The sequence below is a fragment of the Eschrichtius robustus genome, chromosome 1 (assembly GCF_028021215.1).
Source record: "Eschrichtius robustus isolate mEscRob2 chromosome 1, mEscRob2.pri, whole genome shotgun sequence".
Lineage (NCBI taxonomy): Eukaryota > Metazoa > Chordata > Mammalia > Artiodactyla > Eschrichtiidae > Eschrichtius > Eschrichtius robustus.
Window position 1 is genome coordinate 63,889,025 of NC_090824.1, and position 14,758 is coordinate 63,903,782.

Below are 14,758 nucleotides of genomic sequence, written 5' to 3' on the forward strand. Positions count from 1 at the left end.
AGGGGGCCCATCTTTGATCCCTGGTCGGGGAACTAGATCCTGCAGGCATGCCGCAACTAAGAGTCTGCATGCCTCAACTAAGAAGTCTGCATACCGCAACTAAAGATCCCGCATGCCGCAAATGGGACCCAGTGCAGCCAAAATAAATAAATAAGTTTTTAAAAAAAAGAGAGAACCAGGAGTGGCTATTTTAATATCAGATAAAGTAGACTTAAGAACAATGAAGATTACCAAAGACAGAGAGGGCCATTGTATGATAATAAAAAGATCAATACACCAAGAATGGTAATTCTAAATGTGTATGCATTTAGGGCTGCAAAACATGTGGAACAAAAACTAATAAAACCGGAAAGAGAAACAGACAAATCTACAGTTAAAAGTGGAGACTTCAACATCCCTCTATCAACAATTAGTAGAACAGGACTTCCCTGGTGGCACAGTGGTTAAGAATCCACCTGCCAATGCAGGGGACACGGGTTCGAGCCCTGGTCCGGGAAGATCCCACATGTTGCAGAGCAACTAAGCCTGTACACCACAACTACTGAGCCGGCGCTCTAGAGCCTGTGAGCCACAACTATTGAAGCCCGCATACCTAGAGCCCATGCTCCACAACAAGGGAAGCCACCGCAATGAGAAGCCCACGCACCACAACAAAGACCCAATGCAGCCAAAAATAGATAAATAAATAAATTTATTTAAAAAAATTAGTAGAACAACTAGGCAGAAAATCTGCAAGGACATAGATCTAAACAACATCATCAACCAATAGGATCTAATCAACATTCATAGAGCACTCCACCCAACAACAGTGGAATATACATTCTCTTCATATAACCACAGAACATATACCAAGATAGACCATATCCTGGCCCATAAAACAAACCTCAGCAAATTTAAAAGAACTGAAATCATACAGAGTGTGTTCTGTGACCACTATGGGATCAAACTAGAAATCAACAATGGAAACATAACAACATCTCCAAACACTTGGAAACTAAAGAACATACTTCAAAAAGAAAGTATCAAGTGGTTTCCCTGGTGGTCCAGTGGTAAAGAATCCGCCTTGCAATGCAGGGGATGCAGGTTTGATCCCTGGTCAGGGAACTAAGATCCCACATGCTGCGGGGCAACTAAGCCCACACATCACAACTACTGAGCTCACACACCTCAACTAGAGAGCCTGAGTACTGCAAACTACAGAGCCCATGCGCTCTGGAACCCATGCACCACAGCTACAGAGCCCACATGCCCTGGAGCCTGCACGCCACAACTAGAGAAAACTCTCATGCCACAACTAGAGAGAAGCCCGCGCACCACAATGAAAGATCTCTCATGCCTCAACAAAGTTCCCATGTGCCGCAACATGGCCAAAAATAAATAAATAAATAAATAATAAATCTAAAAAAAGAAAGAAAGAAATATTAAAAAAAGGAAGTATCAAGAGAAGTAAAAAAAAAATTGTACAGAATGAAAATGAAAAAAAAGACACATCAAGATCTGTGGGACACAGCTAAAGCAGATCTAAGAGGAAAATTTATAGCACTAAAATGCATCCATTAGAAAAGAGGAAAAGTCTCAAGTTAATAATCTAAGGTCTCACCTCAAGATCCTAGAAAAAGAAGCCCTTGGGGACTAGTCATACCTGAAGTGCCTAACAGAAACAAATGCAAAACTATTGTGGATGGACTATGCCTCAATCCAGGCTGCAGAATATTGCCACAGATAAAGCCCCACTGAAAATGAACTCACAGTCCAAAACTACACAATATACATGAGTGTCCACTGAGAGGCAGTGTGGTGCATAGTGTAGGCTTTCAATTCAGCTATATCAGGGTTCAAAACCCAGCTGTGTCCAGTCAACATAACTGCTCTGATCCTCAGTTTCCTCATCTGTAAGACGAATATGACGCACTATGCTTCACAATACTTTTGTGAGAATTAAATGAGAAAAAAGCATGCAAAAATTCCTCACATATATTATTCAACTTTTAACTTTTTTGTTTAACCAAATTCCTCTTAGAATTTAGTCCCAGAAAAAAACTTTCTCCTTACAAACTTTATGCTTCTTCTTATTAGCTAATTAGAGCTATTTAACTCAAGGACTTTCCCTTTTGCCTTGACCACCGGGAAACTTAAGGCTAAACTTTATTGTTTTACCATCCCTGTGCCCTTTTGAAAATTAAAATGTAATATACTGATAGCTCAACCCTGTGTCTTTTAAGCAACTTTAAACTTTTTTTTTCTGGAAGAATTTTCTGTGTAAATAAACAAATGGATGGAACTACCCCTACAGTCATTTTCTCATTGTCTCAGATTCTACCCTACTCCTGAACTTTATTCAACTATTCCATCTCTGTTATTCTTCTATGTTCATCCAAAGCTTGCAAATTTTCATTTGAAGGGTTAAAAAAGCAATATGATTCAGAATGATTCAGTCTGCAACATTGTGGTAGCAAAAGACTAACACTTTCAAAGTTCTTGGATGCTGATGCTAGTCTATGGATCAAATGATAAGAAATATGCCAGTGACGTAAGCTCATCAATGAAGTATTTTTGCCTCTCTCAGGACAAAATGGAAGCTGCAGAGACAGTCAAGTATTCAATGTTCTCTATCTCATTTTATAATGGTGCTTATTTTTGGTTATTAAAAGTTGAGAATTGGTAGAAATGAAAATGTCTCCTAAGTCTCAAGTATCTGTTCTTAATTGAAAGGACAGATAAACAGATACAACCAGAATGTACCTCTTTGAACACTTTTATGTCTGCTTCAAGGACTATCACTGAATTCTCTGCTTAGTTTACCCTTAGAGTTAGTAATGAGTTGGTTAAGCCTTTCTGTAGAAAGAGTTGGGCCAATAAAGTGCCAGGCACATAGTGGATACTCAATAAAATAGCATGGCTGTTAAATCTGCAGGAAAGCCAAGAGATGTGTGCTGGGTCGTATTACAACCGCATATTTAACTTCATCCTGAGATCTCCTGGATCTCAGTAAGGCTGGGAAGTCTCATTTTATTTCAGAGGAAGAAAAAAAATTTTTTTTCAAGCCATCTGCTTCTTTCCTAATACTCTTCCTCCATTTCAACTCGGTTCTTTTTCTCTCTAAAGTCTAAACAATAACAGTGTCAGAGTCTACAAAATACTGTATTTAACTTGCCGAGTGCCCTAACAATGCCACCTCCTAGGGCAAACAAAGATAAAGGGTCCACTAGTCCAGACCATTTCTTGACAATTTCTTGGAGGGAAATGAGCAAACTACAAATCAAAAGAACATCTGGAAATCCATCCTGTATAATATAAAGCAAGAGATCTGTAACTAAAGCAACTTATGAGTTGATGGACTCTCTCTGAACAACTTGGCTACATCTGGTAGAATTAGAGAAAGTGTGGTGAGGGTTCACATGTGTTAGAAATCCCAGCAGATCAAAGACTCTGAGCTTGAACTCTTTCCTAGTAGATTCAAAAACATCTTCCACTCCCCCCACCCCAAACGTAACAAGAGCTCTTTGTCTCTCTAAATGGGCATGTTTGAAGGTAGGAATTCCAGGGGCAGAATCTTGAAGGGCAAACTTTTGAGATGAAGGCTTTAGCAAAATTATCTTACATAGATAAATAATGCAATCATTACATTTTTAAAAATATTCTGAGCTACCGCCAAAAAAGGATAAATGGTCAAAAAGAGACCAAGGGTTTTAAAAATCTTTTAATAATTTCAAGTACTTCCTTTGGTTATTCCTATTTCATAGGGATTTTTCAAATTTGGGTCAAAAAGTATGTTTCTACACAGCCAAGGCAAACTGTCCTCATTGGTTTGGAAAGGGGTTTCCAAGGAAAAAGATTGTCATACGACCCAGCCAACCACACAAGCATTCCTCTTGAGCATTTTGGATAGCCCAAAAAAGCCTGTTCTCTGGTGCTCTTCTATGGTGTTCCTTCAGAGTCACTCAATTAGAGGCCTAAATGCAAAAAACAAAACTTCAAAATTATTTGAAGAATATATAAGAAAATATTTTTATATCAAGATGGGAAAGGATTTCCTCTCTCTCTCTCTCTCTCTCTCTCTCCTGCCTATATAATGACACAGGAGGGCACTGGCTAAAAATATTGAGAATAAAGTTGGGGCTGAAATAGTTTCCAGAGGAAAAAAATATTCTTTGATACTGAATAAAACCCATCTGTGAAACTGGCAATCCCCACCTTGGGGAAAGGGTTCAATGGCTGTGACCTTATTTTGGGTAATCATACATGAGGACTATTAGGATAGATTTTGTGGCATAAAACAAAAAACAGTCCAGACCAAGTAACAGCGGCTTGAATAAGACAGAAATTTCTCTGTCAAATATGTATATAAAAAATGAATCAACAGAAACCTCAATTAAATAAAGTTGGGAGACCAAAAGGGGGAGCTCTCATGCCCTGCGAGGTTAGCAGAGCCCCCAGAGGAAGAAGAAAGACTTTTCTTTCCCGGCAAGGACTCAGCCAATGAAAAACCATAGACCCTTTGTTTACTAGAGTCCGCCCACTTCCTTTCATATAAAATGCATTCTCCAGGGAGTTCCCTGGTGGTCCAGTAGTTAGGACTCTGAGCTTTTACTGCTGTGGCCCGGGGTTCAACCCCTTAGTTGGGAAACTAAGATCCAGCAAGCTGCGCAACGTGGCCACAAAATAAATAAATAAAAATAAAAAGCATTCTCCTTCCCTTGCCCAGAGAGGAACTGCATGCGGCTCACCATGGTTGCAGACCCTGAACTGCAATTCTTTGCTGATCCTGAATAAACCCATCTTTGCTGGAGAAATATCTATTTGTTTTAGGTTAACATATATAAGTCCAGAGGAAGGCTGTCCAGGACTAGTATGGTAGCTCCACAGTTATCACAGACACAGGCTCCCCCTACCTTTCTGCTCCATCACCCTAGCATCTGGCTTTCATTCTCAAGGTCATCTCATGGTCCAAGAGGGCTGGTGGTACTCCAACCATCAAATCTGTGCCACAAGCCAAAAGAAGGAAGGGCAGAAGGGCAAAGAGAATACACCTTCCAGCTAACTCAGCTCCTTTTAAGCAGCTTTCTGGGAAGGTCACATATCGTCAGTTGAATTGGTCACATGGCCACATCTCCTAGTCAAAAGAGGCTGGAAAATTCAGTCTGTTAGCTGGGGAGGGGGGCATAACTCCAAATAAAATGGAGACTGATGCTCTTTTATTAAAGTAGAAGGGGGCCAGTGGACACTGGTAGGACCAGCAATCTCTGCTACAATTGTCAAACCCATTTGAGAGGATACAAATTTCAAGCAACTTAAAAAGGAGGCAGCTTTCCAGGCCTAATCTATGTTTAAAATTCTGTTCCATCCTTTCCAACATTAAGTGAACCAAGAGCCATCAGAGTAGTGGGTCCTGCCCCTTCTCTCCATTTTTGTGGACAGTTTGTGGAGGGAGGAACAATTTTAAGCCAGTGAAAGAAGCCCACCTCTGCTTGGGTTCTTGATTGGTCTCTCACCTTGGGGCAAAAGTGTCTGTTAGGGAGGAAAACATTGGAGTCCTTAATTAGAGTTTAAACCTAAGACATTTTAAAAATTGAACAAGTAATTGAAAGCAAAATCACTTTCGGTAAAATGTCTAGATTTTTAAAATATCACTTTACTAGAAAAACTTAAAGCCTCCATGTCACTCTCCCTGTTTCAAACCTTTTAATAACTGCCTGTAACACTTGGAATAAAGCCCCAAAATCCTTAACAGTAGAGGCTCCCAATTTTTCTCCGTTCACGGTGGTCTTAATATCATAATAGTTTTTTCAGGGCATTCGTGGGCCAAAAGAAATACCTACCAGTTCTGTTTATTAAGTAATTAGGTTCAAACAATATTTATGTCTTAGCAGCTTTGCACCTGCTGGGCACTGCTTAAGTTCTCAAACATTGGAATCGGGTTGGACACAATCACCCTCATTTCCAGCTCCACACTGATTTTCCCGAGGGACTTGCTTTTTATCACACCAGCTGCCGACTACCCCTCGGATGGAACGTAGAGGCATCTGAAATTAAAGTGTAAACCAGCACGATTGAGTAGTTCCCTTTGTGTCCGACAGATGGCGCTATGTTTCCCTTAAAATTCAAAGCAAAAGCGGCGTCCCTGAGAGTTTGCTGGGACACCGGGGAGCCTTCACGGACGGTTTGGGAAATGATTTACAGGTCCTCCATTCACCGGCCCTGACCACTTATTCAGCCTCATCTTGTATTTCTCTCCTTGTCTGGAACATTGTAGCTCCAGTGGCCTTTTATTTTCCCCCAAAGGTCAAGCTCCTTCCTTGCTCAGTCTTCTTTTCATGCTGTTGTTTTTTGGGGGGACTCTTCAACCAGAGAAACCTTCCTCAATTTCCCTAAACTATATCAGGACCCCCTGTTAATTTCTCACTAGACTACAGGATCCATGAAGGCAGGGACTGTGTCTGTTTTGTTCATTTTATACTCAGCGCCAAGCACATTTTCTGGCGCACAGTAGAAACTCAATACTTAGAAAACAAAACTACATTCCTGACATGCTTATTGAGAAATTAATTTTCAGACACACAAGTCATCTAGTTGTGAAATACAAGAGAAATTCCTTTCTTGTTGTCAATTTAATTTGTCAGCAAGCAATCATAAATCTAAGAGTTAATAGCATTTTAGAATGTCATTGCCAGCATACCTATAACAGCATTTAAAAAACAAATTTAAGGGAAAGAATAATCTTTTCAGCAAATGGTTCTGAGACAACTGGATATCCACATGCAAAAGAATGAAGTTGGACCCCTACATTGACATACTAAAAAATTAACTCAAAATAGATCATAAACCTATCTGTGAAGCTGGAACTATAAAATTCTTAGAAAAAACTAAAAACAAAAAGCATGGGAGTAAACTTTATAAACCTAGATTAGGCAATGGTTTCTTATAACACCAAAAGTACAAGCAGCAGAAGAAAAACTAGATAAACTTGACTTTATCAAAATTTCAGTTTTCAGCTTCAAAGGACACCATTAAGAAATATAATATTCTATACTAACTATACTTCAATTAAAAAAAAGGACACCATTAGGAAAGTGAAAAGACAGCCCACAATCCACAGAATGGGAGAATGTTTCTGCAAATCATATGTCTAATAAGGGACATATCCAGAATATATTTTAAAAATCTCTTACAACTCAATAAAAAGACAAATAACAATGAAAAAAATGGACTAAGGATATTAATAGACATTTCTCCAAAGAAGGTGTACAAATGGCCAATAAGCACATGAAAAGATGCTCAACATTAACCGTTAGGGTAATCCACATCAAAACCACAATAAGATACCACTTCACACTCACAGGGATGGCTAAAATAAAAAAGACAAACAATAGCAAGTGTTGGTAAGGATATAGAGAAATTGGAACCCTTGTACATTGTGGGTGAGTTTGTAAAATGGTGTGGCCACTTTGGAAACATTTGACAGATGGTTAAAAATGAAGTTACCATATGACCCAGTAATTCCACTCCTAGGTGTATATCCCAAAGAAATGAAAATATATGTTCACACAAAAATTTGTACACAAATGTTCATGGTAGCAATATTCACAATAGCCATAAAGTGCAAACAACTGAAATGCCCATCAACTGATGAATGGATAAAGCAAATGTGGTATATCCATGCAACAGAATATTATTTGACCATAAAAAAGAATGAATTACTGACATATACTACAACATGGATGAACCTTGAAAACATTATGCTAAGTGAAAGAAGTCAGTCACAAAAGACTACATATGATTCCATTCGTCTGAAATGTTCACAACAGGAAAATCTACAAAAATCTAGATTAGTGGTTGCCAGGGACTGAGGGGAGGAGGGAATGTAGAGGGACTGCTAATGGATATGGGGTTTTCTTTTGGGGGGGTGATTAAAATGTTCTAAAATTAGATTGTGGTGATGGTTGCACAACTGTGAATATACTCAGAAACATTGAATGGTGCACTTTAAAATGATGAATTTTATGGTATGTGAACAATATCTCAACATAGCTGTTATTAAAAAAACACCTTTTTTTTTTGGCTGTTACGCTTTTAATGGAGGGAGGTACAAAATGCATCAACGCAAAACAGTGTTTTACATACTCATTAGCATAGTGATTAATGTTAATTTAGTGATACACAATGTGTTAAACCTCAAATACTACAGTTTCCTGCAACCTAAGATAATGAAAAGGCTCCTTAAGTTTTTACCCACCACTTTTAGTTTTAAAGTTCTAAATGGTATCTGGGGGAACTAAAAAATAATAGGCTCATTTCAGCTGTGGTTCAAGAATTCTAATGAAGTTGTATGGCAATGACACTGGGACTGTGAAGTTTCCCTAAAAGGGCTTTCTAGATGACCACGTCACAAACTTTTAAAGTATTTCCAATAACATATAGGCAAGTTGAGCGGCTTAATAGTTTAAAAGCCTGGAAAGCAACTAGATGTCTCATCTTACAGAATTTTAAAACATGGTATAAATACCATTTCTCTCCTACAGAGAAACTTTTTAAAGCATGGACATAATTTTAAGGATACTAAGGAAACATCAATAGTTTTCATAAAGCTTCAATAAACACCCCAAGGCACAGTGTTCAAAACAGCCTATTCACTAAAATGTCACTGCATTATAAGGTATAGGTATGCTATGCTTGCAGTGAGAGGACATTTAATTTATGCCTAGTTAAAAGCACCAGGTTTCCAGTTCAGCTTCCATTTACACAGGATGCACCAGTAACACTTAGGATAGTGAATAATTCAAGTACTACATTTCCAACATGTCTTGCCTTTTGCTTTTTGATTAGTCAGCACTGGGGCTCTTCTTCCTGTAGTTCTTCAGAATATTTTGAAAGAGGCTAGGATTACCCTGAATATAGTCTTCAAGCAATATGGAGCCCTTCTGAAAGAGCTGTCTAGATACTTTAATAATAACATTTAGAGAAGGGAATTAAGATGAAACTTGCAATAGCTGAGTTTGTTTCAAAAAAAGAAAAATAATGTAGAATCTGGCATGTAAGCTAAAATGTTTTGTAATTAATGTCAAAAATTGCCAAGATTGTTAATACATGTTTTGGTAAGAAAAAACCACTATATTGGCAAGGTTAATTATTTGTGTGAAATATATTATATTATATTAAAATATATTAAATTATATTAATTAAACAGAAGAATTCACCGTTAATGGAAGAAAACCCACAACAAGGGAAGCATCCAAAGAAGGGCAATCAAAAGGTTAGGTAAGTTTACTAGTTTTAGAATACATCAACACACCTTGGTTATAGAACTATTTCATTTTTAAAACTACAGTGCTTTAATGTACTTCTAACAACAACTCAAACTAAGGAGCCGTGGAGGCTTATGAAAAAGACCTACCCACTTTGATGCTGTGTTTCTAGTGTAGGGGTGAATTAATACTTCTGTAAGAAGAAACTGAATCACCTCAGCGTCAACAAACAGCCTTTTTCTTTTACACAGTAACTCATAATTTGATGACTTATTATTTCTCTTCACTAGTTCAAAATTAGGCAGAAAAGGAACTACATCAGACCCAGAAACGCAATGATTTGGCAAGCCGCAGTCACTCAGCTCATGGATTTGTGATAATCTGCAGAAAATTTGCTTGACTCTAGTACTCCATTCCTTCACATCTGTAGAGGAGTTCAATACAACCATTTTTCTTTATCAACTTTAAGCTGCATACAGGCAAAGAGATCACAAACTGCTGGGAGGCCATAACGGTCTGGGGGAACGTTGTGTTCCTCCCGTAGGAGCGAATTAAATAATACTTCCTCGGCCTTCTTTCGAAGTAGCCATTTGTCTTCTCCTGAGGATAACTGGCTAAGATTTCCCATCTTCTTTCCTGGCAAGACCCAGTCAGCCGTGTTAAAGGGACACCAGGAAGTGGCCAAGTGGCTTGTAAGCTTTGGTATGCCAGCTCTGTCCTCTGTAAGAGACACTTCCTTGGGACATCCTTCTTTGCATGAGGGGGTAATGAGCCACTCTGACAAGGGACTGTTCCTTATGACTTGGAAGGAATCAGCAATTCTAGAAGAAGCCATTGCCTTTGGTGCCTTAGCTTGTTGTTTCCTCTCTTCTGGATGGACAAAGCCACATATTCAGGGAATCTTTATGTTTCTCAGGTTCAGGTTTTGGTTCCACAGGCATACCTTTTTATCCTTTCCTTCTTTCTTCAGAAGCCATTTACACAGAGCTTCCTTCTCAAAATTTTCATCACACACGCACTCTGAAAAGCTTGTACAGGGCTCATTGGCTTTGCAGACCTCCTCTACTTTACATGGGTCTTGATGATTCTGGACAAGCCAATCCTCAGTAATCATGCTGGGAGTGGACAAGGGTTTCTTGGCCTCCAAGTGGTCATTCAGGCACTTCAGATTGCCCAGGTTCTCAATCTCCACACCTTTGGGCTGTTTACCCTGACAACTGGTACAGGAATCAGGCTTGATGAGCCAATCATTCACACTATAGGACTCCTGGAACACCTGGAACAAGAGCTTAAACTTCTCACTGGTTTCACAGCTGCCATTCCCAGGCTTCTCAAGCTTATGGGATTCCTGGGGAGTCACCAGCCAGTCAGAAAGCTCCACCTCATCTTGATCAAGAAGCACTAGATCTACAACCTTTTCAATTTCACTGGAGTAAGAACTGGTAGTAGAATAGCTGTTACACTTTTGGTAACTTGTTTACCAGCAACAGAAACTTCTTGTTGCTGACTCTCGTGGAGCCAGTTTTCCAAGCCCTTTAGGTTGCCCCAGACATTATTGAAGAAATTGCAGGCTCTAGCAGAAGTCTGACTATTCTCCAAGGTCTGCTTTTGGGTGAGCCAGTCCTGCAGATTGGTACTGGGTATGTAAGGAGCCTGGCAACCGCTGGCAGGTTTGCTTCCAAGGAGCCATTCGCTGAGAGGGACCACTGTGGTGCTGGATGCTGACTTCTGCTGTCCAATGCGACATAGCCTCTTTTCTCCAGGAAGGGCCCAATATTTGATGAGCTAGCATGAGCCATCAGGTGCTCAGGAATTTGAATGGTTTTGAGAGACCCAAACGTGGTGATTGCCTGGTGCAGGGCAGTTATTATTGGCTTCAAAGAGTAGGACAGTCGAATCTTCAGGTTTAAGGGTCAAACTGCCCAGTCTCTCCGGGCACACGGAGACTTGATTGGCTAGATCTTTGTTTTGGGTGCACTCCAGCTGATGAATAAGACAATTGAATCGGCCCAGTAACCGGTAGAGCTGTTGGACCTGCTGCTGAAGCATCTCCTCTTTAAGCTGATAGATGAGATCTACCTGTTCATACAGCCACACCTCATGGCTTCGAAGGCATTCCCGGTGATGACTTGTGCAGCTGTGAATCTGGGCTTTGACCTCTCGCAAGTTATCTTTAATTTGCTGTTCAGCCTGAAGAACTCCACCAAGTCCCTCCGTGCATCACAACACCTCAAAAGGGGTTCTTTATTACTGGAGCAGCCACTCTGGTCCCGTGAGGTACTCCTTCTGCCCCCTGTTCCTCCTTGCAGGCCAGGTCCCCACCCTGCGAGCTGCCCGGCAAGCCGGACGCTGCTTTCTCCGGGACCAGGGTGACAAAGTTTCCCTGAACCCTCAGGCTGCGCCCCGCCCGCGAGCCTGGCAGCGTCCGACGGGCGGGCCGGAGCGCGCGCAAATAAAAACACCTTTGAAAAGTCTTTATTGTCTCCCTTATGACCTGCAGAATGCAATTCTGACTGTACGGTTGTATACAAAGCTCACAAGAACTGGTACCTCCTACTACTCCATCTTCATTCTCTACCAAGCTCATAGGCTCCAGTCGTAGCTAGCAACTTGGGGTTTCTTGTGCTTTATACTGGTACTGCTGAGGCTTTGTACATTTGGTTCCCTCTGCTTTGAATGTCCTGTCCCTATCTGCCTAGTTAACTTCCACTTATCCCTTAAGACCCAACTCATGGGACTCCCCTTGTGGTGCAGTGGTTAAGAATCCGCCTGCCAATGCAGGGGACACGGGTTCAAGCCCTGGTCAAGGAAAATCCCACATGCTGCAGAGCAACTAAGCACGTGCGCCACAACTACTGAGCCCGCACTCTAGAGCCTGCATGCCACAACTACTGAGCCCACGTGCCACAACTACTGAAGCCTGCACGCCTAGAGCCCATGCTCCGCAATAAGAGAAGCCACAGCAATGAGAAGCCCGCACACTCACTAAGAGTAGCTCCCGCTCACCGCAACTAGAGAAAGCCCGGGCACAGCAACGAAAACCCAACGCAGCCAAAAAAAAAAAAAAAAAAGACCCAACTCGCTCCAAACTGGGCTGGCCTTCCTTCTGCTCCCAAGGCATCCTGTACATACCCCACTGGAGCATGCGTGGGATTGTCCCATAGATACTGGCTTCCTTGATGTATTCTCACAGAACTGACTTTCTTCAAGGCACGGACTGTGTTATTCTTATCCTTGCATTCTTTACCCTAGCAGAGATGCTCAGTGAATGATATAAAGGAATGAATGAATGAATGAAATGAATAAACTCTTCTCATTCTTGATTTGGTTTTCGATCTCTTGCCTACTCTTATTCATGTCTGTTAACATACAGTTTTAGTATGTTACATTTTTCATGTCTGTATGATTCTCTGGGATATAAAAATCCACAGCTTTTGTAATAAAGTAAGCTCAACAAAGGCTCTCCACCTTAAATAAATTACTAGCAAGTTTCTTTTCTCAGATGCTGTTTTTGTATGGTTTGTATAATTTAGGTAACCAGTTGCTACTTATAACGAATTCAATTAATATCAGAAACAACTGATAGGTGGATCTGATAAATGTGTTTGCGAGTAAATAAATTGAAACTAGCATTTATAACTGTAGAGTTTGAGACCATTTTGAATTACATTTCACTACTTACTACATTTCACTACTGCTACCCTCTACCTCATCCCCTCTTCCCTTGACATAGACTGCTAAGTTCCTTTATTGTGAGGTCATCTTCCTAAATTAGAAAGAACTAAGGATGAGACATGGAAGACGCAAAGTGAGTTTTGTGGATCAGGGAGTGGGTCATAGAGATCAGACTCCAACACACATCTCCCACAATGTTTATTTTCTAGTTCTAAGTTCAAACTTGGATTTAGAAAAATGCATGACTTTCCTCCTGACCCGTCTTTTAGCTCAGGCGTGGGCTAGGAAAGAGATGTCAAATGAAGCAGGTATGTGGGTAGAAAAGTACATTTGGAAGTGATGAGCATCTTTACGTTTACACTTGTCTTTGTCAGGAAGTGGCTGTGGGAGCTGAGTATGATGTGTCTTGACAGGGAGTGGGGCTTGAACAGAATTTATCTACATAATCTTCCAGATTCACTGTTTTACTGAAGACTTGAAAAATGATTCTGAAATTTTACATGCCACAGAAACTCCATCTAGTCTGTTTTGTGGGAGAATATGCATTACGGGTATTCACTTTTCCAATTTTCTAAGAAATCTTGAGCAAAAACTTTAGCTGAGTCTTACAAAACAATACCAGTGAGACTTGGGATTGCTTCATGACTGTTGCCTGTGAGTTGGTAAAATCATGCTCTCCCCTTCACTCTGCACTGATGGTAATGGCCCCAGGGTACCTTTTCCTGTGCTGGAAGGAGCTTTACGTACATTATCTCACTTGATCCTCACCACAACCCTGAGAGGGAGGAGGTAACATAAGCCCCATTTTACACATGAGGAAACAGCCGTGGAGCAGTTAACTAAATGGAAATGGCCTGAGATTGCACCACTGCTGTGTCAGAGCTGATCCATCCTCTTTGAGGTTACTCTCACTTAGTTCCTAATGGTTTTTTGTTGCTGTCAACCATGTGTGGTCCAGCAAATGGAAACAGAGTTTAGACGTGTGCCTTCTAGTACGGGATTGTTTAGGGTCCTTCTGTCCCACCCGTTAATCATTTCCTTGGGCTTGAAACTGCTAAAGAGAACAGATGTGGTATGGTAGACAGAATAATGGCCCCCCCCAAAGATGTCCCTGTCCTGTGAATATGTTACCCGACATAGCAAAAGGGACTTTTTTTAAAAAATAAATTTATTTATGTATTTATTCATTTTTGGCTGCGTTGGGTTTTCATTGCTGCGCACGGGTTTTCTCTGGTTGCGGTGAGCGGGAGCTACTCTTCGTTGCGGTGCGCGGGCTTCTCATTGCAGTGGCTTCTCTTGTTGCAGAGCATGGGCTCTAGGCACACGGGCTTCAGTAGTTGCAGCATGCGGGCTCAGTAGTTGTGGCTTGCAGGCTCTAGAGCACAGGCTCAGTCGTCGTGGCACATGGGCTTAGTTGCTCCGTGGCATGTGGGATTTTCCCGGACCAGGGCTCGATCCCATGTCCCCAGCATTGGCAGGCGGATTCTTAACCACTGCGCCACCAGGGAAGTCCAGCAAAAGGGACTTTGTGGATGTGGTTAAGTAAATGATTTTTGAGATGGGAGATTATCCTAAATTACCCAGTGGTAATCTCAGTGGTCCTTAGCAGTGAAAGAGGAAGGCAGGAGAGAGAGAATCAGAGATGTGATGACTGAAGCAGAGGTGCTCTCAGGGGGCCACACACCAGGGAATGTGGGCAGCCTCTAGAAGTTGGAAAAGGCAAGGAAACAGATTTTCCTCCTACAGCTTCCAAAAGCAATGAAGTGCTGCTTTTAGCCCCATGAGTCATTTCTCACATCTGACCTCCAGAACTGTAAGACAATAAGTTTGTGTTGTTTTAA

General features: G+C 41.0%; 1 pseudogene; it reads right to left on the reverse strand.

Annotated features, from left to right (window-relative positions):
* Positions 1-9,660: 9,660 nt before the first annotated feature.
* On the reverse strand, positions 9,661-14,055 carry LOC137759628 (nuclear receptor coactivator 4 pseudogene; annotated as a pseudogene).
* Positions 14,056-14,758: the final 703 nt, after the last annotated feature.